The sequence below is a fragment of the Acomys minous genome (assembly GCF_964271855.1).
Source record: "Acomys minous genome assembly, chromosome: 4".
NCBI classification, from domain to species: domain Eukaryota; kingdom Metazoa; phylum Chordata; class Mammalia; order Rodentia; family Muridae; genus Acomys; species Acomys minous.
The window spans coordinates 95,741,466-95,768,406 of NC_140486.1; the positions used below are offsets into that span (position 1 = coordinate 95,741,466).

The 26,941-nt window shown below is 39.8% G+C and overlaps 1 long non-coding RNA gene across 1 annotated transcript in view; it reads right to left on the minus strand.

The window, feature by feature from the left end:
• Positions 1 to 465: 465 nt before the first annotated feature.
• The window catches only part of LOC311595689, a 35,218-nt gene continuing 8,742 nt past the window's right edge, over positions 466 to 26,941 (minus strand). Inside the window, exons 2-3 of the long non-coding RNA XR_014778542.1 lie at positions 6,779 to 6,903; positions 466 to 565 (exon numbers count right to left, since the gene is read on the minus strand). This is a non-coding gene — a long non-coding RNA (uncharacterized lncRNA). The remainder of the gene's footprint in view (positions 566 to 6,778; positions 6,904 to 26,941) is intronic.

Genomic DNA, 26,941 nt, shown 5'->3' on the forward strand with positions numbered 1-26,941 from the left:
CTAAATGAGGTAACCCAGCCTCAGAAAGACAAATGTTATGTTTTATCTGTAGATGCTAGCTTTGAATATCCAGTCATTTTAACAACTGTTTAGTCCCAAGAAAACTCTCTGTGCATGGCCCCCTCATGGTTATAGGAGTATAAAGTCCCTTTTCTGTGAAAGTTCGCTATTCGAACAATCTCATTATTTGAAAATACCTAAAGAGATAGTTCACCAAAACCATGATAAGTTTTAAAGTAATAGTTCAATGTGGCTTGATATTATCTCTCAAAGTTCCTGTTTCACTGTTGCTTCAAATTATTTCAATAGGTGCCCCTTTTTCAAGTTTGAGCTTATTAAGCAAACAACCAGCTAACTATACTTGAAAACCTACCACTATCGAATGAGGAAGACAGGTGCTTCAACAGTGGCAGTGCAGCCACAACAAAAGCAATAGCAGTTTTATTTTTTGTAGATAATGCCTTCCCCCAAACAACCTTGCTGTATCTTACTTGGAATTTAGCCTCCAATCTTGGCTCTGATTCACACCATGAAATTCAAGATGTACCAGGGCGCATTCTTTCATCTAAATAAAATAATAAAATTCAGATAATATTACTTGGAGTTCTTAGTGGGAAAATACTTAATAAATAGTAGGACATGATGTCTGGCTGGAGAGATGGTTCATCTGTTACGAGCACTTTCTGCTTTTGCAAAGGATCTGAATTCAGTTTACAACACTCATGTGGGGGGTGTGCAATCTCCTGTAATTTCAGTTCCAAAGGATCTGATACACCCTTCTCACCTCCACAGGCTCATGTACACACACACACAAACACACACACACATGCAGGCACGCACACATTCATACACAGTCATAAAAATAAAATAAATAAATATTAAAAGCATAAAAATAAAAATATTTATTTTAAAAAGATTTGATGGTTTGTTGCCAATCAAAACCATAGAAAGAATAATGAAAATTACTTTGACAATTGCGAAAAATATATCCAAGTCTGAGGTAACAGTCACTAAGACATTTTTTTCAATATGGAATTCAATGACTCCGATAATCATTAATCCATTCCCAAAGACAATATCAGTGGTTTTATTCATGTTTCCTATGTGTCTTGATTATTGGATACATCCACAAAAACACAGCAAATGCTCTCCCAGGTCAGAGTGGGAAAGGCCAAAATGGAAGACAAAAGGGTAAGTAAGTTCCTTGATTCTTTCTCTCATTCCCCACATGGGTTCCATTGCGTCCTTTAGAACACCTTCCCTGAGGCACAAGTGCACTCAGGTGAGGAGCCACAGCGGCTAGAGGCAGCAAACTAAATCACAGCAATTTACCATCAGTATTGTGATGGGGACTATTGGGAACCTTCAGCTGTGAAACAAATTTGGCTTGCAACGGTGTGCCTTTAGAACATTGTCTGCCGACTGACTCACCTGCTGGAAGACAGTGGCCATCTATCCCCTTCTGACTAGCAGGTACCAACATTACAAATGAGCACCTGTGGCAATCAGGTTGGTGCTGGAGCTGGTTACCATTTTAGTCAAAGTGTGCCTGCTCGCTCCAGGAATCACTGTGTGAATAAAAGGCAAGAGGTGAGTTACAGTCCTGCGTGGTGGTCCCTCAATAAACTTACTTCAGCGTCAGGGCTTGGAATGTCTTACTTGTTCTTCTTTGAAGCCCTGAAAAAATTATAACCCCTAAGAGAACACATTGTATATCCTGGTCCTTGATATTCTGATTAATTAAAATAACTGCTTAGCATTCATATTCTGTTTGCTTTAAATGTACGGCTGTAATTTGCCTGCAGCTCCAGCCCTGAGAGAGACATGATAACTGGGAAGACATAATGATTTGACTGGAAAATGAGCTAAATCACCCAGGCTACGAGCACTAGGGCATTGTTATGTATAAAAATATTTAGGCCATAAGAGGACAATGGCAACCCAAAGAAGAAACCAGGACATTGGGAAACAGCTCTCAGACAACGACAGCTCATTAATACACTGAAATGGTCTGGGTTTTAAATAATGGTCTCACACAGAAACTAGGCCACTTGATCCGTACTGCAAGGCAGGATCCTTCTACAGGCAAATATTTTATATAGTAAAACTTTGGCTAGTCCCTTGCTTTATACATAAACTAAGTGGATGGGAGAGTAGTACAAGTAGTCTCAACTTTGGAGAAGAAACACATAGGAAAAATTGATTTTTGAGGTGGCCAGGATTAAAATTACAGTGTGCCTTAATTCAATAAATGTCCTGTCCTTTTACTGTGAACGCAATGCATGATTCCCAGAGTGCTTTGTTTTCTTTGTGAGAAGTCGCCTCTGAAATACTCTGAGTCTTGCGTGGGAGGTAAGATTCTGTGTATTCTGTCACAGATGGGTCTTTAGGGCGTGTCTCCTCTCCTCGTGCTGTGATGGATTGGGCATATAGCTTAAACTGTGCTGACTGGGTGTTTTGTTTCAGGGCTTTGCAACTTGAAAGCGTGAAGCATGGTCAGAAGAGATAGTTGAATAGAATTCTTTATGGAGAAATAACACACAGATTTATTTTTATTTGTTTACTTTTCTGAGATAAGCACAAACTAAATTACAGCAATTCACCAACTAGTATTAGGAAGGTCTTGACCTTCTGATAGTCCCCTCTAATGCTCTCAATTCTTCCAATCTTAGGGTTCCTTTAAAACATAATTTCCCCTTTGCTTGTAAAGAATCCATCTCTGCTACTTGGCTGATGCGATCACAACTGTTCCACTGTGGAAGTTAAACACAGCCAGACTGCAGAGATAAGACGCTGCAACAAACTACAAGTTTCCCTACAGAGTAAGGGGCCATTGCTTTTCTGAAGCTCATGGTGATGCTTTAAGAATAAAAACACGTTGAAAGGTCATGCACACTGTATTCATGTGACTCCGACACCCGACAGCTAGTTTTCTCAAAGATGAATTGTGCTTGGGAAATGTAAGGATGTTTATAACCTAGTCCCTAGAGGGTTGGGAATAAAAGCTTACTTTGGTATATCCCCCAAAAGAAAACACATACATAACTATACATAAAATTATATTTGAGTTTTATGTTTATTGCTAAAAGTACTTGAAGGTTTTGCTATCATTATTTTAATTGTATGGATTTTTGGTGCACACTGTAATGATTTGATACATGTGTGCAGTGTGTACTGATCAAATACTGATCAAATCCAACTCCTTGAATCACTAACTTTTTTTTTTTACTGATATGTGATATCAATACATTCATATGATGAATACAGAACCAATTTGAGTGATGGTTTCTATCTTGTCATTACTTTGTGATGACATTATATAACTCCATATTGATCCTTGCCCATATTTCTCTTTTAAATTATATTTCCTGTGTATTATTTGATAATTTATTATATACATATAATTTACTGTGATCATATCCACACCCTACATTTTCCCCTCTAGCTTCTCCCCAATAACCCTCACATCTTCCCCCGACCTCTTGTCCTTTGTTTATAATCCATTGAGTTCAATTTTTCAATTTGTGCTGTCCACAGGCACATGAACATAGGGCCAGCCACTGGAGTAGGCCACTTACTCTGTGTGTGTGCGTGGGGGGCGGGGGTGTGTGTGCTACACTCCTGAAGAAAAATGATCCTTCATCTCCCAGAAACCATCATCTTCTGATAGTCCTTTAGCGAGGGGTGGGACCTCATCGTGGTCTCTCTCATTCATTCTGGAACATTCATTAGCTCTTGTGAGTCCATGAGTACACCGGCTGCACAACATCTAAAACACACTGTTTCACAACAGTGCCTCCTAACCTCTGACTTACAGTCTTTCGGCCCCCTCTTCTGTGATGTTCCCTGAGCCATATGGGGTGTATGTTACAGATGCCCTACTTAGGGGTGAGCACTCCCTCTATTCTCTGCACTTAACCAGCTGTGGGTCTATTAACCACTGCCCACTAAGAAGCTTCTCTGATGAGGTCTAAGAGCTACACTAATCTATGAACATAAAAGGTAAATGCTTAGAAAGAGGTTTGATACTACATCTGTTTACCAAAATAAGTGTAATGGGTTCACTAGTGCCTTTGACTTCCCCAGGCACTGGTCTTTGGCCAGGTTTACAGTACCAGGTTTGATTCTCATCTTGTGGAATAGATCTTAAATCATGGTTGGTTATATAGCAACCATCCTTTCCCATACATTTCTCTTTTTTTCTCCTTTTTTTATTAATTTATTCTTGTTACATCTCAATGGTTATCCCATCCCTTGTATCCTCCCATTCTTCCCTCCCTCCCATTTTCCCCTTACTGCCCTCCCCAATGACTGTTCCTGAGGGGGATTACCTCCCCCTGTATATGTACATAGGGTATCACGTCTCTTCTTGGTAACCTGCTGTCCTTCCTCTGAGTGTCACCAGGTCTCCCCCTCCAGGGGACATGGTCAAAGGTGAGGCACCAGAGTATGTGAGAAAGTAATATCCCACTCTCCACTCTACTGTGGAGACTGTTCTGACCATTGGCTAGATCTGGGTAGGGGTTTAAAGTTTTACGGCCAGATACTTTTGTAAAAATAGGGCAGAATAGATTAGGAGGTGCATAAAATATTGTGAGAAACTAGAAGTCATGCTTTAGCAGCTGTTTCCTGAAGATGTACTCCCCTTTGTGACATATTCCAAGCACTGATGTTGACTAAACACCGCTGGTTCTCTGCTTTATGAGGAACCCTGTTAGGCTGCTAGGCCTTGATAATGAACTGAAGTTTATCTTCCTTTAAATTGCACTCATTCTAACAATGATGATATCATATTAACTGTACATAACATCCTCCAGATTGCAAATATCTTTTGTATTTATCTTTGTTGGGCAGTAGTCAAGGGAATTAAATTCATTGAGAAATATAGACATCCCTGGGCCCTCCTGTTAATACAGATTCTAGTCACTGTGTATAAAAGTAATGCTATTAAATGTCAGTCACGGGAGACTGTGTTATCTGCCCATCTTGTACACTCTTCAAGAAATCATAAAAACCTGAGAGGGCAGCTCTGTACTGACCCTTGCTCTCAGTTGTCCAGCGATTTCAGCTTCTCTGGGCTCATCCTTTGATACACACGACTACACATGGATCGTATCACAAAGCCTTTCCTTAGGATCTACACACTTGCTCCCCAGATTGTGGTAACATGCCCCTTCTGTGTGGTTTCCTTATCATGTCCTGTTTCCTGTAGACTCTGGTAGACTCATCATTGTTGTGCCTATTATCTTGTAGTGATGGGATATCCCACATTCCGGCCCCCCTGCTACCCCATTCTCCCCTCCCCCCCCCCCCCCCCCCCCGGCTGCCATATTGTTTGAAGCCTCCTAAAGGCATATGGGAGAATGGTAAGCAATTTATTTCCCAACTGAACAGTGATTATCTTTTACATAAGGCAGTCATTAAAATTCATCTCCTCGTTATCCTCAATATTTATATTAATAATTAATAAAAGAGAAGTTGGATACAAAAGTCAAGTGTATGCTGGATCAGAGATTAAAATGTTTTTCGGTTGCCCTGGTTTAGAGAATGACAATCAAAGTCGAGTAGACATTGCGGATTCCTGTCTTAAGGAAGAAAATGCTTTGCTTTTGGCTTGACACATTAACTTTCAAGTATATTCTTCTTTTTACAATAAGTGTAAACATGAAATATTAGCATTTGAAATACGTAAAAATGAGTCATTGGAGCCAGGCTTTAATTAAGACAGACCACATATATTGCTCATTCTCTGGACCTTTGGGTTGATTGAGTAAATGGTTACTAAGCATGTGGATTAAGCTATACAGAAACTGTTTTTATTTTATTTTATTGATTCTTTGTGAAGTTCACACATGCACCCCAATCCCACTCATCTCCTCATCCCTTCATATCCACCCTATGCCCTTGCAACCTCTCTCCCCAAAGAAAAACAAAACAAAACAAAACAAAACTAAACAAATATAAACAGAACAAAACAAAACATAAAAACACATCTCATTGGGGGAAGCTTTAGTGTTTAAGCTTTGATTTAAAAAAAAAACAAACAACTTTATTTGGGGTTCCTTAATGCCTCTGTTTCCCTTCCAACCGAAGCGAAGGCACGGGCCATAGTGGAGCTCATGCCAGAATGCCATGCAGATGTTGCTAACTTGGTTTGTGTTTGGGAGGAACGAAGTGCAAGGACCCATTCATATATTGTCTGCTAGGTTGTGACCTTCAGACAGTGTGCAGAGTACAGGTTTAGCCCACACCATATTTTCTTCCCTAAACATGCAATCTTCATGCTTCCCTTGTCATTATACAGCGGCTATTACATTAACAGGACTCAATGAAATATTCAGCTGGACAGAATTATTTTCTGAATAAAATTTCCTGCTGAAAAATCCAACACAGCAGTGTTGTCTGCATCATCCTTTTTGATGTGAGCATGGCTTTATTTTACAGGATGTCTCTTCGCAATGCTTTTTGACCAGACTAACACTTCAAGATTCTGTTGCTCAAGGTTTTAATATCTCCCTTCCCAGAGAAAATGGTACCCCCGTGGGTGAAATTACTTTAAGCTCCTCTAAGACCTCCAGGTCCTTGAAAGGAAATGATTGTGTTCAGGTTTGATTTTTGCATGCTACTGTTTCCTCTCTTGGCTTTGTTGCTGTACAATACTTGGGACATCTCTTTCACACATCTCTTTCATGGAAAATGAAGATAGTGACATGAACTCTGAAAATGAATGTGAGATTTACTGTGGGAGCAGAAGCTGAACCCCAGCTATGATACTTACTGTGGAAGCTTGGAAACTGTACTTTGATGTTCTGTGTTTCCATTTCTTCATCTTGAAGACTGCAGCCCCAGCCTGACAGATAGGACTCTTGGATGAGCCTTGGTGTGGTGTTGAAGCGGAAGTGCCTAGAATTAAAAAAAAAAAGCACAAATATGTATTTTGTGACTTTGTTATTATAACCTGATTATCTTCCAAGGGTTTACTTTTCAATTAGATGTTCGGAACTCAGAAGACATTACTTCATCAAAAAATGTACTGTGCAGCAGAGAGCCTCAAACTATTCAGGTGATGACGTACCTGGGGGGCACTGTGCTCACTCGGAATGCCATGAAATACTGATATTTTAGTTTATTATAGGAAACAGTAGTGTTTAGCTAATGGGAATATGAATTGAGGAATGAATGGAATACCAAATCACAAGTAAGGGCACAAGTATTCATGAAAATAGTTTTCCATTCATACTATGCCCTCTGTTAATCAGTTATTTTATTATCTGATAGGCCGACTTGCAGCTAAAAAGCAATGGTTGGCAAGATTAAGAAATATTAATGGAGAAATCCCAGATCAGCAATATAGTTCAAAGATGGCCATCAATCAGGCCCAGAAAAGTAATCCAGACTCCAGAGAATTTTACAATTGTGACCCAGGGATCTCAAATTTCTAGCTTCAGAATGCTCTAATCTGACACCACGGAGCAACAGCCCAAAGTCCAGCCATCTGACCTTTCACCAGGGTAGATCTGTGATCAAACAGGGCTGCCCTTATTGTCATGGTCTTATTTTTCATAGTTCCAATTTGCATGACAAAGATTGCCCAAGCGGAAACTATATACCCAGCAGCTCACAGTACCCCTGCCCCACAACACCACCCAGAACTGTGCACTGGCCAATCTGAATTTCTTTCAGCTTGAGACCCCCTAGCTCCAGTCTGTTGCCCTCTTCTTCAGGCTCTACTGTAGTTACTGTGTAACCTGCTGCCCCCTTACACTGTGCTCAATAAAACTTGTCATCCTATTCTGGTCTAAGAGGAGAATTCCTCAGTGCCTACCATCCTTTTGCTTGCTACGATGGTAGGCCAGCCGTTCTTACAGGGGCTTGGCTAAAAAGACAGGCAGTAGCTCATGTGTCCCAGCCCCTGGGACAAATCGAATCAGGGTTCACCTGAAAGAGGGAGTGGGGATTGAAAGTAGGGTACAGAGATGCGAGAAATAACGAGTCAAGTCTAGAAATTTCTGATCAAGACTCACTTAAATGCTGACTAGTAAGAATACGTATAGAGCAAGGTCAATAGGATCTATTCTAATCTCACTCACCCTAGCCCCCAGGCAAAAATACAATAGCCTGAATCGCTCCCTGTAGAAGAATTTCCTATTTCTCTGAGTAGTTCCCTGTAGAAGAAGTTCCTATTTCTCTGAGTAGCTCCCTGTAAGAACTTCCTGTTTCTCTGAGTAGTTCCCTGTAAGAACTTCCTTGATCCTCTGGGTGGTTCCAAGTTGGGACTTTCTTTTAACAGTAAATAGTCCAAGGATAGCCTAGAACACAAGACCTCCTGAGGCAAAGGTCAGGAACTGGAAGGTCACAGCATGCAGCCTAAGCACAGGATTTCTGACATGGCAGAATTTAGCACAGCTCCCCACAGTAGCGGTGCACACCATTGATAAGTGCAGTGGCTTCAGATTAGCAGTGCTGTTTTCTGAAATGCCTATGAAGGTAAATTCAAATAAACTTTATATGGGTGCTTTTAGGATTAAAGAAAAGCTTATAAATCCTTCCTTTGCACAATAATGAAAAGCACTGTTGCCCTTGTGAACAGAAAGACTTTTACTATTCCAGGAAAGGCTCAGTTAATTTAAAAATTACATATTGCAAAAAAAAAAAAAAAAAAAAGAATAGAAAAAATTTACACATTGCTCTCCTTTCTTCTCTTCCTGTGGCCTTAGCTAACCTTGTACTTGAGTCATATGTATCAAATAAATTACATATATACATACATATATAATTAACTATATATAAAACATAGTACATAATATTGCTAACATTATTAATTATATAATTAACAATATATAATTCCTTAACATTTAATCAATTATACATATACTATAAAATAATAAATTATTTATTATATGTGTATATAATTTATAGCCTGAAATCTGATGATCAATTTGTTGAAATAATTCACTGAAACAGAATCAGGCATAATAATATGCCCTTACTTAGGCTATTTAATCATCTACCTTGTGTCTTCTACTAATACATACTAATTACTAAGTCACAAAAGGGAAAAGTTAAGTTGCTATCCTTGGAAATGTTTCTGATTCTATGGTTTGAATATGAATTTTCAGCAAGTTTTACCTTTGTCAAGGATCATTATCCACCATGGCACAGAGCATGATACACACCTGGGGGCCACCACAATCAGTGTCGGAAGACAGACTCCTATAGACCCAGTGTGCAGTGACCCTGATTATGCAGATTTGCTTTGCTTGTGTTCAAATAGGAGACTGAGGCTTAGAAAATCCTGGGATACTGAGCCCAGTCCGTGCACCACCCTCTGTAAGCACCTGAGTGAGAGGCTGGGAGGGCTTAGCTAAACTGTCCATGGTCACTGAATTCTGGAGTATATGTAATGATGCCCCAATTCCCCTAAGTAATCTGCAAGATATGCTATTCATGAGCTTCTCCAGTTACAAAAGACAGTGGCTGTTTGTGTGTGAGCTGGCCAGTCCCACTGGTGACATCACAATTGCAGAAAGCCAGGTGGAATCAGTAGTGCTGGAAGAGAGGAGGACAATAAGGGCGATAATTGAGTGATGGCACACATTGTCACGGAACCGTGCTGGACAAACGTGTTTCTGTGGTTTTAGTGTGGTGGACAGATGTAGGATAGAAGATGATGTGTTATCTTGCACCACCTAAATCTATGTCAAGGCAATTAGGAGAGCTGTTGACTTCTATGATTTTTAGCAGATGGAACCCATAATAGATTTTTATTATGGGAAAATGGAGAGACAGATCACTGGTTAAGAACACTTGCTGTTTGTACAATGGATCAAGTTTCATGTCCCAACACTCAGACTGGGTGCTACACAACCATCTGTAACTCCAGTTCTGGGGGATCAGTCACATCCTTCTGGCCTTTATAAATACCTGTACACACACACACACACACACACACACACACACACACACACATACACACAACTTGCACACATATACATACCACATACACATACACACCACACACACCATATACAAACATACACACCATATACAAACATACACACCACACATACACACACGTGCACACCACACACATACACACCACACACATATACACGCACATGCCACATCACACACACACACCATACACATCCACACCACATCCACACCACACACGTACATACACACCACACACACACACACATCACACCACACACACACCATACACAAACATACATACTACACACACACTACACACACACACAAACACACACATACCACACCACACACACATATAACACACACACATATGATACCACACACACATAAACACCGTACACATACACATGACACACATCACATTAACACACTATATAAAACGTACATATCACACACACCACACATACACACACATATATAATGCACAGCACACCACACATACACACACCACACACACACACCACACGTACATATATAATGCACAGCACACAACACACACATATGCACATCACACACACCACATACACACACACCACACACATACCAGACACACACAACATACACACGACATACATACCACACACACACACACACCACTTACACACACAGACACACACACACACACACACACATACACACAGATTGACACCCAAAAAAAGGGCACATAGCACAACAAGAAGCTAAAGGGGTAGATAATGAAATATTGTCTTTATCAGAATAAATACGCACACCCCTTGCTCTGTGACTCTGAGGTACCACTCACCAGCGTGGATTCAATCTGATTTCCTAACCAATGAAGTTAGCCTGGAGTGTGTGACTTTAACAGAATGTGAGTGGAAATAATGGTGACAGTTCCGCGTGAGTGCCGCCCTCTGTGATTTCTCACAGAGTAACTGCACTGTTGCTGGTCAGAGGAGAACAGAGAGACTCGTGGAGTCAGCTTGTGCTCGACGTCTTCCACTGTCCAGATGCTGAAGCTCAAAGCAAGGCTGCGCAGCTGCCCAAGGAACTCACAAGCCAAGAGAACAGATGCCTAAACCACGCACGTGAGAGTCGTTCAACGCCAAGCCGTATTGTGGCCATGGTTGACCAAAACACTCAGAAGTCTTTATTTACTTATATCGTGAGGTGAAAGGGACCATTGATGATTTGGATAGTTAATGTCTTCACTTTCTTACTCCTCCCTGTCCCATCGAGCTTTACCTTCATGCTGTTTTTCTCCTTTCTCCCCTTTCCTTTCTCCTACAAATGCCTTTTGACAGCCTTCCACATGCTGAGGACTGTGCTTGGGCGGAGAAGGAAGGCAGATCTGCGCTAGCCCTTGTGGGACTTCACAGTGTGATGGGGTTTACGGAGATGTGTCTCTGAAACGTGTGTTCCTGAGGACGAGAGGAAGAGAGCTATGAGATACGGTTGAATTATTCAAAAAGTTGTAGTAAGCTGCACTGAATTAGCAAAGACACCTGGAACATTTAGTTAACAACAACAAAAACAAAAAGACCATGTGCCCCATGGGAGAATGATAGATAGCAGTGCCTTAGCTGGGGGTAGAACCCCAACAGCTCTAATACTGTAATCATTGGGGCTCAATGAAGCTCCAAAATGTGACGTAACTATCTGGGGAGAAATGGGGCTGAGATGAGGACGACAGTTAAAACTTCTTGCCCCCCCAATAGGATTTTAATAATTGATGCAGAAGACTAGAAAAATGCCCATGCTATTATCTTTTTTTATTAATTAAGTCATTTATTTATTTTACAGCCCAATCACAGCTTCCTCTCCCTCCTCTACTCCCAGTTTCTCCCTCTCATCTCCCCCCCCCATCCACCTCTCCTCCCTTTCTCCTCAGAAAAGGGGAGGCCTCCCGTGGATATCAACCAACCTTGGCATATCAACTTGTAAAAAGATGAGGCTAGACAAGGCATCCCCGTTAGGAGAGAGGGCTGCAAAGGGAAGGCAGCGTGGTCAGAGCCAGGCCCTGTTCCCACTCTAAGAGTCCCACATGAAGACCCACATGCACAACTCTTACATAAGTTCAGAGGACCTAGGTCCATCCCACACATTCTCTCTGGTTGGCAGTTTAGTCTCTATGAGCCCCTATGGGGCCAGACTAGTTGATTCTGTAAGTTTGTTTGTTTGTTTGTTTGTTTGTTTGTTTTGTGTGTGTGTGTGTGTGTGTGTGTGTGTGTGTGTGTGTGTGTGTGTGTGTGTGTGATGTCCTTGACTCCTCTGGCTCCTTAAATCCTTCCTCTCAGCTCTACTTAACATTTGGCTGTGGGACTCTGTACTGTTTTTTATGAGTTGCTAGGTGAAGCCTGTCTGATGACACTGGGCTCCTGTCTGCCAGTATAGCAGAATATCATTAATAGTGTCAGGGGTGGACTCCCTCTCATGGCATGGATTTCAAGCTGGGCCAGTCATTAGTAGGCCCTTCCCTCAAATTCTCCTCAATCTTTTATCCCTGCACATCTCATAGGCAGGACCAGTTGAGAATAGATCTACCTCAAGACCCAGCTACACTATTCCTGGCCGTATACCCAAAAGACTATACCTACTATACCACAAGGACACTTGCTCAACTGTGTTTATAGCAACTTTATTCATAATACCCAGAATCTGGCAACAACTCAGATGTCCCTCAACCAAAGAATGAATAAACAAACTGTGGTACATTTATACAGTGGTGTATTAGTCATTAAAAACAAAGAAATCATGAAATTCACAGGCAAATGGATGGAACTATTAAAGATCATCCTGAGTGAGGTAACCCAGACCCAGAGAGACAAACATGGCATGCATTCACTTATAACTGGATGTTAGTCGTAAAGTGCAAGATAACCATGCTACAATCCGCGCACCCGAAGAAGCTAAGCAACAAAAAGGGGCCAAGGGGGGATGCTTGAATTTCACAGAGAAGGAGAAATAAATTGGACATAAGGGGAGGGGATGAAGGGATGGAGGGGACTGTGGGGGGGATGGGGAGAGCTGGGAAGAGGAGGGATGAGGGAGCATCTCTGGCATAAGCTAGAAACCTAGGACAATAGACCCTAAGACTATTAGCAGTGAGGGGTATGGAGCCTGAACTGGCCATCTGCTGTAACGAGCCAAGACTTCCAGAGGAGGGATTGGGACACCCACCCAGCCACAGAACCTCAGCCCCATAAGGTGCCATGCTATTATCTTAGCTTCAGGCTTTGGGCTTGCAATCTGGTGAAATAGGTAAAGAGTACCACCGTGAATATTAGCAAAGGTAATGAAAAGTGAGTATGGGGAGGCGATTCCCCATGATACAGTTTAGCAATGCTTGGCTTCAGAAATTATACTTATATGTTACTATATATTTTTAAATCGTAGTGCTGGAGATAAAACCCAGAGCCTTGCAGATGCCAGGCAAGTGCTCTGCCACTGAGGTACATCCCCAGCTTAATTTTTATCCAGTGGTTCTCAACCTTCCCAATGCTGCAACCCTTTAATACAATTCCTCATGTGGTAGGGATGCCCAACCATAAAATTATTTCATTGCTGCTTCATAGGTGCAATTTCGCTACTGTTATGAATTTTAATGTAACTACTGGTATGTTGCATATCTGATAGGTGGCTCCCCATCAAGGAGTCTCAACCCACAGGTTGAGCACTGTTGCTTTTATTTATAAAATGTTCATTTAAAATAAAAAGGAAAGTAAAAAAGACTGTCATATTGTTGTTAGGCATAGTTCATTTACTAAGTACACTCAGGGTGAACAAATTTGTCACCTGACATTCTAGATCTCAATGATTTGAATTTGGAAGGCCAAGCAAGATCACCAGTGAGCTGGTGTCCCATGCAGATACTTTCTAGAGAATTCAAGAACACCTGCTGCTCAGGCCCTGGACCACATGCCACACCCCGGCCAGCATATCTCCCTTTCCCTGCCTTCTCATCCACATATAGAGAATGTAGTGCAACTGCCCCTGGTGTTCCCTCCCACTTCTCACCTATTTATCACTGCCTATTGATGCTGTGACACATGGAAACCCTTTCTGGCTTCCTGACACTCCGCTGTCCCTGAAATAATTCAAGTCAATCCTTGTTGATGTTTCGGGTTTTAAAATTTTTCCTTCTTGAGGGAGTATGTGGGCAGTAACAAAAATAACTGGTGTTGGGGAATGACTGGACTCTGAGCATCTTGTAGGCTCATCTGTAGCCCATGTGATGCTGGTGCTCATAAGAGCATAGCTTCTTAAACTGTGGGCTGTGACATGTGGGGGTTGTGAAAAGTTTGGCAACTGTAAGAGGTTTTTTAAGGGTGCAGGGTCCGAAATTCAAATTCAAACATGACATGAATGGTGAAGGTTTCCTGGCAGTGCTGGTCCATGTTGCATTGCACGGCTCCACTGTAGCTTTGCTTGTGAGTTCACGTGTGCTTTGCATCATACGTGTTTACACCTGCCCAAGCCCACCTCAGTCCTCAGATCTCAAACAGTCATGTTATAAACTGCAGTGCTTTCACTGTGCAAAGCTTTTTTTCCTTATATAGAAATGCAATGATTAGATTAGAAAAAAGCTTTTTAACATTTTTTTTTTTTTGCTTTTTAACATTTTTATACCACAGTTCCTCGTGATGTATGTTAGTCAGAGTAACAGGCAAAGAACAAATGTTTTCTTCTTCTTCCATGTCCTTAAATAAGCTTGCAGTAGAGCCATGGCCCAGATTAATGGTGTTTCTTCCTGCCTCCAGATTCAGATTAAAGGCACCTGTCTTCCTACCTCAACGATCTGAATTAGAAGTGGTTCTACCTACTTCAAATTAAGCAAAAATTCCTCACAGATGTGCCCTCCATCTTCAGAGTTTAATTAATTCCAGATGTAGTCAAATTGATAACCAAGCATAGCCATCACAGGATGTAAAAAAAAAAAAATCAAATTAGTACATCTTTGGGTTGTACTGTGTTCAGATGTTTGATTTTAAATATTGCTTTCCGAATTGCTGAGTTGAGTTTCATTTAAAAAAAATCATTAAATGAATTTAATTTGAGATTAGGACAGAGTTTCCAAGAATTTCTGAAGTGGCCCTAAACACACTTTTTCCATTTTGTAAAGCCATGCTCTCAACACAGTTGATTGCATAGTCAAAATATTGACTGACTCTGAAAAACATTGGAGATATTCGGCTTCCTGCACTGTCAAATACTCAGCCAAGACATAATATTATGTAAAAAGAAGCACGTTCATCTCATTAGTATGCAGAGTTTGCTTGTATCTTTAGTAAGTAGTAAAATTTATTGTGTTCCAATAATTTTCCTAAATGTCTTTTGTTTTTTCTTTCTTATTTTGGTGTTTCGAGGCAGGATCTCAAACAGCTGTATGTAGCTCTGACTGGCCTAGAACTTGCCGTATGGACTGAGTTGATCAAAATCAGTGACCTTCCAGCTTATACTCCATAGTATTGAGATTGCAGAGGTACGCATTGTGTCTGGCTTAAAATAAAGCTCTGTCTAATTTCTTATCGTTAAGTATTTGACTTGTACACTTTCACATATGTGTATACCTGTGGCTTTATGAAAATGCCTCCGGTGAAAAGGAACCTCATGCGGAAAAACTTTAAGAAGCCTTTGATCAATAACAGAGCTAGGCCGACTCTCCCCTCCACTCCTGAGAGATCTGTGCAGGTCCCAAAGATCCTTGAGCATGTCCATGCTGCATCAGTCTTGCTTTCATGAACTTCTGTTCATGAATGATTAGCAACGCTGTGTGTGTGTGTTGCGTGTGTGTGTGTGTTGCGTGTGCGTGTGCGTGTGTTGCCATTATTCTATAGCTCAGCTCTCTTCTCTAATGACCCATGACACAAATTCTTGCCCATGTGGCCTTTTCTGAGCGCTTTGCTCACAGTTACCACCCATTGTAAGCTTTTGCTGCCACACAGCCTGTTTTGTTCTTCTTCTCCCTCTTGTGGCCATTTAAATGCTCACTTGCGCTGAGAGTATGGCTCAGTGGTATAGTGCTTGCCTGAACAACAATAAAATGCTTTCTCAGTTATTGGTTTATTGTTTGTCTTTTTTTTTTAATTCTAAAATGAATATTCATGACAGCAGAAGATTTTGTATCACAAGTGTTTGGGGTAGTACCTGGCCCACAGCAAACTTTTGATTAGTATTTTAGTGAATGAGTGAAATAACGTCATCCAATAATACATCATAATTTACACTCGGGACCTTTGGAAGAACAGACAGTGCTCCTAAGCACTGACCCATCTGTCCAGAACTGTCTGTTTGTTTCTTGAGACAGAATCTTACTGTGTAGCCATGGCTGCCCTGGGAACTTCCTGTGTAGACCAGGTTGGTCTTAGATTTGCAGAGGTCCACCTGTCTCCTGAGTGCTAGGATCAAAGGCGTGCCACAATATACTGGGCCATCTCTAGTTGTGATTGTCAGTCAGTTGCTCACCCATAACTGTATTTAACTGTGGCACAGACAGGGGTGCTACAGTGAATATGTACAATTACATAATACAATTTTGTAAGTATTTCCCCAACAAATATAGACTTGAAGATATACTCTTGCCTGCAGAGTATATGGTTTCTTTTGTACACTGCAGACTTACTTTGTCTAAATTAACCTTAAAAACCCTAAATACTTGTTACTTTTAATTGGCACACAGTGACTGACCAATGATTGCTTATAATTAATTAAAGTGATACTTTTAAATCTCAAGTTCTGTAACATGTAGGTATCTAATACATATTTGTTTGATGACAATTGTGGAAGACAACGATACATCTCAACAAAATATAGCTTCTAACATCTTCCAAAACCCAAATAAATTCATTGTAAGTGAACGGTGTTGGAAGCTGAGCATGCAGGGTTTATAAGGGAAGGAGCAGAAGCAGATGAGCTGGCTCCAGGGTGAGTCTTTGAGGCCACATCATATATCTGCAACCTTACAAAGGGATGATGCAATGAAGTCTGTGCTTTACAAAGAAATGACTCTTATGGAAGTGAGGAAGATGGATTGAGAAGCTTGAAGAATGGTTGCCTGGCCAATCATAAGGGCCACAGTCCAGGCTAGAGATGATGGTTCCTAAATAGGAAATTGATAATGGGATAAAGAGATGAGTACACAGGCCTAAGTATTCAGCAGATTAACCCCATGTACACTCTTTACGGGTTGTGGCTCAGCTATTTTTTTTTTTTGAAGCTATTTGGCAGTTCCTCTAAATTTGAAGGATAGAGCATTCTATGAACCAGAAATTCCATACCTAGGAATGCATCCAAGAGATCCAAAAACACATCCACACAAAAACTTGCCTGGAAGTATTCATATTAGCATCATTCACAACACAAAGAAGTGGAAACGGTATGAATGTACATTAAGATGGATAAACATGATATAACAATGAAACAAAATACAACTATGAAGAAAGAATGGTGATTTGCTAGAGGCCATGGTGGAAATTAACCTTCAAAACACTAGATTAAAAGAAGTAAGTCATAAGACATTACAAATTGTATGCTTCCACACACATGCGACCTCTAGACTAGGTTAAACTGGAGACTGGATATATATTAGTGGTTTCTAGGTATGAGGAGAAGTAAATATGTGGAGTGACTGCTAAGAAGTACAGTACTTCTCTTAGGATAATGGAAATGTTCTAGTGTTCTACAACTTTATGGATGCATTAAACATTGTTAGAAGTTAGTGTGATGGTTTGAATGAGAAAGGGCCTTATAGTCTCATAGATTTGAATGCATCGTCAACAGGAAGTGGCACTGTTTGAAAGTGTGTCATTGTTGGGGTAAGTATGTCACATGGAATGGACTTTGAGGTTTCAAAAGGCTATGCCAAACACAAAGCCTCTCTTCCTATGCCTATGGATCACAAGGTAGCTCTCAGCTACTGCTCTAATGCTTGCCTGAGTGCTGCCAAATTATGAATGAACTAAATCTTTAAAACTATAAGCAAATGTCTAATAAAAATGTTTTCTTCTGTAAGAGTTGACTTGGTCATGGTATCTCTTCACAGAAATAGAACAGTGACTAAGACAGAACTTTGTACCAGGAGTGGAGTATTGATGTGACGGGTCTGACCATGCTACTTGTTGGTGGAAAATGGGCTTTGGAACTTTGGTTTAGAAAATAGTTGAATACTTTACCTGGAGTTTAACGGGCCATACTCATAGGATCATGAAAGACAGAGGGGGAGTTGAACTGTGGCAACCCAGCTGACGATGTTTCAGAGGGAAGAGTATTAGTAAGTGGCCTAGAGACCATTCTTGTGATAGTTTGGTGAAGAATTTAGCTATTTTCTGCCCTTGTCTTAATAAATCTGTTTAAGACTAATGGAAGAGTTTTTAATTAATGGTATTGGCAGAGTGCAGGGAACCATGGAGTTGGCCTGATCTAGTTGCCTTGACAGGCATGCGTTATAGGGTTTTCAGGTTAGATCCTGGGACACAATGTGCCTTCCAGTTTCTGAGAAACCAATGTACTCATTCAGGCAGCGAAGCGTTCAGTCTGTTTTGTGTTTCTCTGTACTTTCCTTTCGTAGTCAAGGAAGTGGACAGTACAATTGCTCTTTAGACATTAATCTTGTGTACCCTGTAAAACTTGCAAATATTGTATCCTGGCAACTAAACCATATTGATCATGACAATTGCCATGATATTCTGTTTCTGATAAAGGTATAAAACATCTGGTTGCTCTCAATAAAATTAATCACAGCCTCAGTTGTGCTGTGTCCCCTCCAAGCCACATAGTTTAATTCCTTGTGGCCATATCATATGACCTTAACTGGGTAATTAAGTTAGGTAGTTATAGCAGAAAAGATTTCTCCTTTCTTTCTTTCTTTTCTTCTTCTTCTTCTTCTTCTTCTTCTTCTTCTTCTTCTTCTTCTTCTTCTTCATCATCATCATCATCTTCTTCTTCTTCTTCTTCTCCTTTCTCTCTCCATTCATTTCTTATTACTACTATACTTTTAATTATTTAAAACAAGTTTTGAATTTAAATATATTTTGGTCATATTCTTCTCCTTCAAGTTCTTCCTGATCCTCCTCCTTCCTACCCATCGAACTTCAATTTCTTTCTCAAAAAACAAACAACCCTCAAACCCCAATACAGCAATAGCAATGGCCTCTCCCAAAGCAAAAAATAAATAAATAAATAAAATAAAATAAATTGCCACCAAAGAAACAAAACAAACAAAAACAAAAGCCAAACTCATCATCATCATCAACAACAACAACAACAAAAACTCCGCCAAACTCTAACCAAATAAAAACACTCAAAGAAAAAAAAAATCTGTGGATTCCATTTATATGGTCAACTACTCCTGAACATGTGGCCTGCCTTGGCCAGGTTGATATACTTGGTGTTACTCCATTGGAGAAAACAGATATTTTCTCCTCTTCCCTACAGGTATAAATGACAGTTGAGTTGTTAGCCCTCACCCTGGTGTCTAAGATTCCATTAAGTAAATCATTCTTTTTTTGAAATATATAACAAAATAAAATATAGTAAAACAAAATGAAAACCATCACATTAAAGTTGGTCAAGACAGACCAACAGAGGGAAAGGAGCCCAAGAGAAGGCACAAGAATCAGAGGCCTGCTCATTTGCACACTCAGGAATCCCATAAAAAGAGTAAACTGGAAGCCATACTATATATGCAGAAGACATTGAACAGACCCATAGTGGACATGTGCGTGCAGCTTCAGTCTCTGTGAACTCACATGAGCTTTGCTTATATTGATTTAGAGGGTCTTGGCTTTTTGGTGTCCTCCATTCTCTCTGGCTCCTTTGCTCTTTCTGCCTCCCCTCCCATGGAGTTCCCTAAGCTCTGAGGGGAGAGATTTGATGGAGATATTTTATTTAGAACTGAGGGTTCTAAAGGTCTCTCACTCTGTTTAATATCTGGCTGTGGATTTGTTCCCATCTCCTGCAGGAGGAAGATTTTCTGATGATGTCTGAACAAGGAAATAATGTATGAGTATGGAGAATAATATCATTAGCAGTCAGTTTATCATTATGTATTTATTAATTGTTTTTTTTTTATCAGTATTATTTAGTTTTACCCTAAAGTCCCTGGACTATCAAGTCTCAGGTTCTTAGTCTCATAAGTAGTGTTGGGCAGGAGTTTCATTTTGTAGATTGGGCCTTAAGTTAAATCAGATATTGATTGGTTATTCCTATAACCTTTGTGCCGCCATTGCTCTAACCTATCTTGCAGGTAGGACACCACTGTAGATAAAGGTTTGTGGTTAGCTTTGTTTTTGATAGTGTTCAGAGTACCTTACTGTACCAAAGACATTGGGATGTATGGGCGAAGGCCCTATGTAGGTACCAGGGCAACTTCTCCATGTTCAATGAATTGTGTAAGTGTTGTCTTTAGCAATAGTGCCTTGCTGTCTGTTTGTGTGTATTGACAGTGCTGGATTGTTTGGGGGATCCTGTGGGGCCCTTTTGGCCAACAACTCAATAAGATGTAGTCCAACTCTGATATTGGAATCTTTATTTGGTGATATAAGATGGCTCATTGGAACTCTGTCTCTGCCATTATTTGGCAATTTCTTTTAGGTCACTTCATATATGTGTATATTTTAGGAAATTTCTATTGGGTTTCTATATTCCCTCTCAGATGTCCCTGAATTTTACCTGTCTTTCTCTGTATTCTCTTTCATAAACCTCTCCCCCTGACTTGAACTTCCCTTTTCAGCCTTCCTATCCATAATTATTAATTGTATTCCCTTACCTAAAAAATTTTGTCTGTTCCCTCTAGTCCTCACTCTTATACCTACTTTCTGTGGTTCTATGGTTTATAGGTTGGTTATCATTGTCTTAACTTATAATTGCCACATATAAGGGAATATGTACCATGCTTGTCTTTCTGAGTCTGCGATATATCACTCAGGATGGTTTTTTTCTAGTTATATCCATTCACCTGCACATTTCATGATGTCATTTAAAAAATCATTTATTATGTATACAACATTCTGCCTGCATGTGTGCCTATCTACCAGTAGAGGGCACCAGATCAGAGGATAGATGGTTGTGAAGTACCATGTGGTTGCTGGGAATTGAACTCAGGACCTCTGGAAGAGCAGACAGTGCTCTGAACCTCTGAACCATCTCTCCAGTCCATTATTTTTAATGGCTGAGTAATATTACATTGCTTAAAAGTATGATATTTTCTTTATACATTCTTCTGTTGAGAGACATCTAGGTAGTTTTTAATTGCTGGTTACTATGAATAGAGCATCAATGAACACAATTGAGCAACTTTCTCTGTAGTAGGATGAAGGATCCTTTGAGTTTATGTCCAAGAGTTGTATAGCTGGATCTTGAGGTAAATCAATACTCATCTTCCTGAGGAACTGTCACACTGATTTCCATAGTGTCTGTATGAGTTTGTATGCCCATTAGTGATGGATGAGTTTTCCTCTTATTCCACATCTTTGTCAGCTGGCAAGTTTGTTTTGTTGATCTTTGCCATTCTAACAGGTATAAGATGTAGTCTCAAAGTGGGTTTGATTTGCATTTCTGTGATAGTTAAGGATGTTGAGCATTTCTTTAAATGTTTCTCAGGCATTTGAGTTTTCTCTATTAAGAATTCTTGTTTACCTGCAAGGTATATATTTACTCATAAGTGGATATTAGGCACATATTATAGGATAACTACACTATAATACAGAGACTGATACATCAACCAAGGACCATGTATGATATGGATCTAGACCCTCTGCTCAGATGTAGTAGCACAGTCTCCTTGTAGATCCCAAAATGTGGAGAGTAGGGACCACTTCAGACATGCACTCTGGTCACCGAAGTTAGATCACTTCTCCCTGGCAGGATGGCCTTGCAAGGTTACAGAGGAAGAGGTTACAGGTAGAACAGATGAGACTTGACAGGCTGAGGTCAGATGTTAGGGGAGGAGGCCTCCCCTTTCTGAGGACTAGGGAGAGGGGATAAGGGAGGGACGGGGATTGAGAGGAGATGAGGGAGGAGGACACAATCAGGATGTGAAAAATTTAAACTGCAGAACAAGCAGGTAACTTATATTGATAATCTCACTAAGTGGGAATAGCTCTGAGACTGGCTGAGACATGAATGTCTAGGCATAGACAATGCTTCTTGTTCGCTATTATTAGATGCTATTCTTCATATGGCATGAATGAAGATTTCCAGATGACTTTTTTTCCTGCTCATACAAAGAGCAGAAAACCAGTCTTAATTGCTCTGTGCATCATGCACACTTTATACATTTATAATTTTAGGCCTGTATGATACTTGAAAGAAATGGTAAGTTTTCAGAACAAAAGAACCAGAAAACTGACATTGGATCAGAACTGACAAGATTCCTTCCTCTCAGCATGATGGACACTGACATCCTGCATCCTTCACGTTCTAGCACTAAGTGCATCAGTTGCTGTTCCTCATCAGAACAAGAGAGCTCTCAGGATACCTTCGAAGAAAGCTTTCAATCCTAATTGGTCCAGCATTTCAGACTGTCCCACACAAGACGCTAATTAAGCCTGGAATCTCTCAACATTTAGAAACTGGACCATTGTTTAACCATTTCCCCAATTTTATTTGGGTCCCTGAAAAGATATTACTCATCAGCCAGAAGAAACCTTAAGAGAACAACACCTCATTTCCTTTAAGGGGGTCAGGTAGGTTTTGGGTTGCTTTTTTTTTTGGTTATAGAGGCTTATTTTCCATGGGAGTTAGTTATGCTATTATTGGTCTTATTTATAGAGAAAACAAGGTTGGATGCATGGATGCTTCTCTTTTTCTTTATCTTCAATTCTTAGGTTTGGAGATAGGGGTTGAAAAGAAAAAAGGGGGAATATAAAAATATATAGGGAAGAAAGAACAAGAATTAGATTAGTGAATCTACTCCTCAACTTAATATCTTAATTGTTACTTACAAGGTTATTTTTAATTCACTGGTATAGATTTTTGTATATAGATACAAAGTAAGTTTAATAGATACAGTGGTATAGAATTCAAATGTAAGATTATTCTTCACACACATTATATATATTTCTACTTTAATATGCAGAATTACACCCATATAACTCAATTATAATATAAGGTTTACTTCTAATACTTTGAAAGTGCTATTGCAGGCTGCCTAGGATATTTAAGTTATACAAGTTGATTATTAGCTGATTAGATAATGGACATGTCAATTGCTGGTCTAGTTTTATCACAAGAATATACATCTTAAGTGCAGTAGATAGATACGGTTATAAAGAAAGTTAAGGTAGGATAGTTAGATAAGATCTTCAAAAATATCAGAATATGTCATTTAAAATGTTTTTATTATTTTAAAGATTCACTGACAATGAGACAGGTTAACTTCTGGCAACACCCAGCCTTCCTCAAAGAAGATGATGAGCATCAAAGAATCTCCTTATGAAGATGGCTTCAAATGTGGCACATAAACCACTGGGGAAAATGTCCTCATTTCTACTACAGACAGAAGTCTACCTAAAAGGGGGCAAGTTTGGATTCAGGCAGAGTAGACGGCCAAAATCTGCCAAGACAGGGTAAGTAAGTCCTCAATAACTCCTGCCTCACAAATCTGTCAGTCAGATATATTGTATCAGAAGGCTGAAGATGATGCTCCAATGTTATAGAGAATTTTGTGTGACTATTCAGGTGGCAAAATGTCTCTGTCATCTTCACATTTGGAAAGCTACTAGTCTGCACTCCCAGTATACTTAAGTAATCAATTTTATTCCCTTTAAAGTCTCTGATGGGGTTGAAGACCAGATAGTTTAGTTTTACAATTAAGCTTAGTTGTTTAGGGGTTAAGATGTTTTTAGGTCTAGATAGATGTTTTAAGTTGATAATTATGAGATATGATAGATATTGATTTACATTCAGAATTTTAGACCCACCAAGCAGAAAAGATGCTTTCAAGACTGTCAAATACAATTAGCCAAAACACTAAAAATGTGACATTTATATACTTCCTGATTGTTTCATGGTTCTTCTTGCTGTAGGTAGTTTATTGTATATATGTGTAATAATATAAATGTATATGTAAAAACATTTAAATATTGAACATAAGAATTTTTGTTTAAAGCTGTGCCCCGTTTTTAATTGGATAAATTGTTTTTATTGAGGTCTATTTTCTTGTATTATTTATATATTTTGCATACTAGCCCTCTACTTGGTACAGAATTGATAAAAAAAATCTTTTTCCATTGTGTAGACTGTTATTTTGTCAGAATGATGGTAACCTTTGTCGTGCAATGATGGTGATCTTTGTCGTGCGATGATGGTGACCTTTGTCGTGCAATGATGGTGACCCTTGTCGTGCAATGATGGTGACCTTTGTCATGCAATCATGGTGATCTTTGTCGTGCAATGATGGTGACCTTGTCGTGCAATGATGGTGACTTTTGTCATGCAATGATGGTGACCCCTGTTGTGCAGAAGCTTCATAAGGTCCCACATGTTAGTTGTTTATTTCAGAGCCTCTGCTTCTGTTCATAAGGCATTTGTGTGTGTGTGTGTGTGTGTGTGTGTGTGTGTGTGTGTGTGTGTGAGAGAGAGAGAGAGAGAGAGAGAGAGAGAGAGAGAGAGAGAGAGAGAGAGAGAATGAGTTCAAGGCTATTCCCCACTTTCTCTTCTATCAGGTTCAGTGTATCTGGTTTTATGTTGAAGTCTTTGATCCATTTGGAGTCAAGTTTTGTGTAGGGTGATAAATATGGATCTATTTGAATTCTTCTACATGCAATATTCCATAGTTAAAACAATCCTGAATAATAATGATAATGATAATAATAATATTAATAAAGAATTTCTAGAGATATCACTATCTATGATTTGAATTTTTACTACAAAGCTGTAGTAATAAAGCCCCCATAGTACTAGCACAAAAACATGTTGCTCGATGGAATTGAACTGAAGACCCAGACATAAATCCACTTACCTATGACACCTGATTTTTAAAAAAATAATGAATCTAGAAATACATACTGAAAAAAAGGGCAGAATTGTCAACAAGTGGTGCTGATGGAGGAGATTTCAAGACAGACTAGTATTTACTATGTCATGTGGTTATTAGTGGGCTCTCTTTGGCAGATCTATAATAAAAAGTGGTAAGCTGGACAAAGGAAACTGTATATTGTATAGTTTGAGGAAAAAAGGGAGCACCAGGAAGTATACTGGAGCTAAGTCCAGTCCTCAAAAGGATAAATGGCTTCAAAAAAAAAAGCCTGATATTAAATGGAATAAAGGAAGTGGTGACCTCAGAGCAAGACCTCATCCAGCTAAGCTTCCAATTTGTGAAAAGGAATTAAAGAAAAGCCTAAGCAGTGAAGGAAATCATCAACAACAGAAAGCTGGTCCAAATGTAGTTGAACAAGGGGGGCAAGTTCCGGCCTCATCAAGCATAACTTGTCAGCTTTGTCCATGTGGTCCGTGTTTTAGAGTAAAGGACACAAAAAGGTGTATGTGGGCATAGGTGAGGGAGTATAGTGGAATCTCCCTCCTCTACTAAGGAAAGCTGCTGAGGTCAGGTGTGTGTCAGGATGTTCCTGCCTGGAGGTCGAAAGAGGCCATTGCATGAAGCTATAAGGTTAAACCTGGATTACCTTGGAAACCCCAAGATACTGAAGATATCAGAGTCATGAGATACCTTTGGAGGAAGGTTGCAGAAGAGGTGTGGTCAAATATCTGAAAAGCCCTTTGATATCAGAACTTGAAGTTTGCCTTGCTAGTTTTCAGTCTTGCTTTGATCCAGTGTTCCCACCACTATGTCCCATTCCTCCCTTTCAGAACGATAAGGTATATTCTGTGCCATTGTATGTTGGAAGTAGTGATTTTTTTTTTTAATTTTGATTTTACTAGGAGTTACAGTGAAGAAGTTGCATGAGTCTCAGAAGAGACTTTGGGCTTTTAAACAGGGTGGAGACTATGAGAGACGATGGGGACATTTGAAGTTGGCCTAAATGCGTTCTGCATGCATTATGATATGGTTATGAGCTTATGAGAGTGAGAGAGTGGAACGTGGGGGTATGAATGAGAATGGGTCTCAGATTCTCATTTGAATGCTTAGTCGCCAGGAAGTGTCACTACTTGAAAAAATTAGAAGGTGTGTCCTTCTTAAAGGAAGTGTGTCACTGGGTGTGGGCTTTGAGATTTAAAAGCCCATGTCAAACTCCTTCCGTCTTTTTCTCTGCCCCCCTCTCCCCATCTGCCTATGGATGAGGCTGTAGCTCTCAGATACTGCTCCAGCATCTGCCTGTATCTCATCATGATGATAACAGGCTGGGAAACTGTAAACATACCTCTAAGTGAATGTTTTCTTCTATAATAGTTGCCTTGGTCATGGTGTCTCTCCACAGCAATGGAACAGTGAAGCTGTTTTTTTACAAAGAAGCACATTCAGAAAGTAAGATGTGGAAATCTTAGTGATACAATGAGTGTGGAGGATGAAGGTGAGAGTAAAGTAGAAAGAACCTGAGCCCGTCAGTTTGTAAAACCGATGCCATAGCACACCTTCCCAAACTTGTGCAGTTTAGGCTTAAAACAAGAGTAACAGACAGGCAAGGAATGTCAGAAAACAGGCTGGACACAGCAATAATCTATGGGACAGAAACCTATGAGTGTAACACACAGAATATTTTGCCTTGTTTGATTGTTTCCTTGCTTTTGGAAAAACAATTCTAGAAGGGGCTAATTGCTAGAATATACTGCACTGTGCCAACGTAATAAAAAAAGTCCAATGTGAGTAAGATTTCAACTATAAACAAATAAAGACTGTAAAGACTGATGCAAGAAAAACAGCTCTAACAGAACAAGTCAGAAAGGATACAACTTCAGTAGAGAATTATTTTGGTCCATGAAATTCAGATTCTATTTTAATACATTACACTGGATAACTTGCACAGACACATCTGAAAGAAACAAAGTTGAAGTAAAATATGATCTATGTGTTGAGAAGCCTGGAAGACTT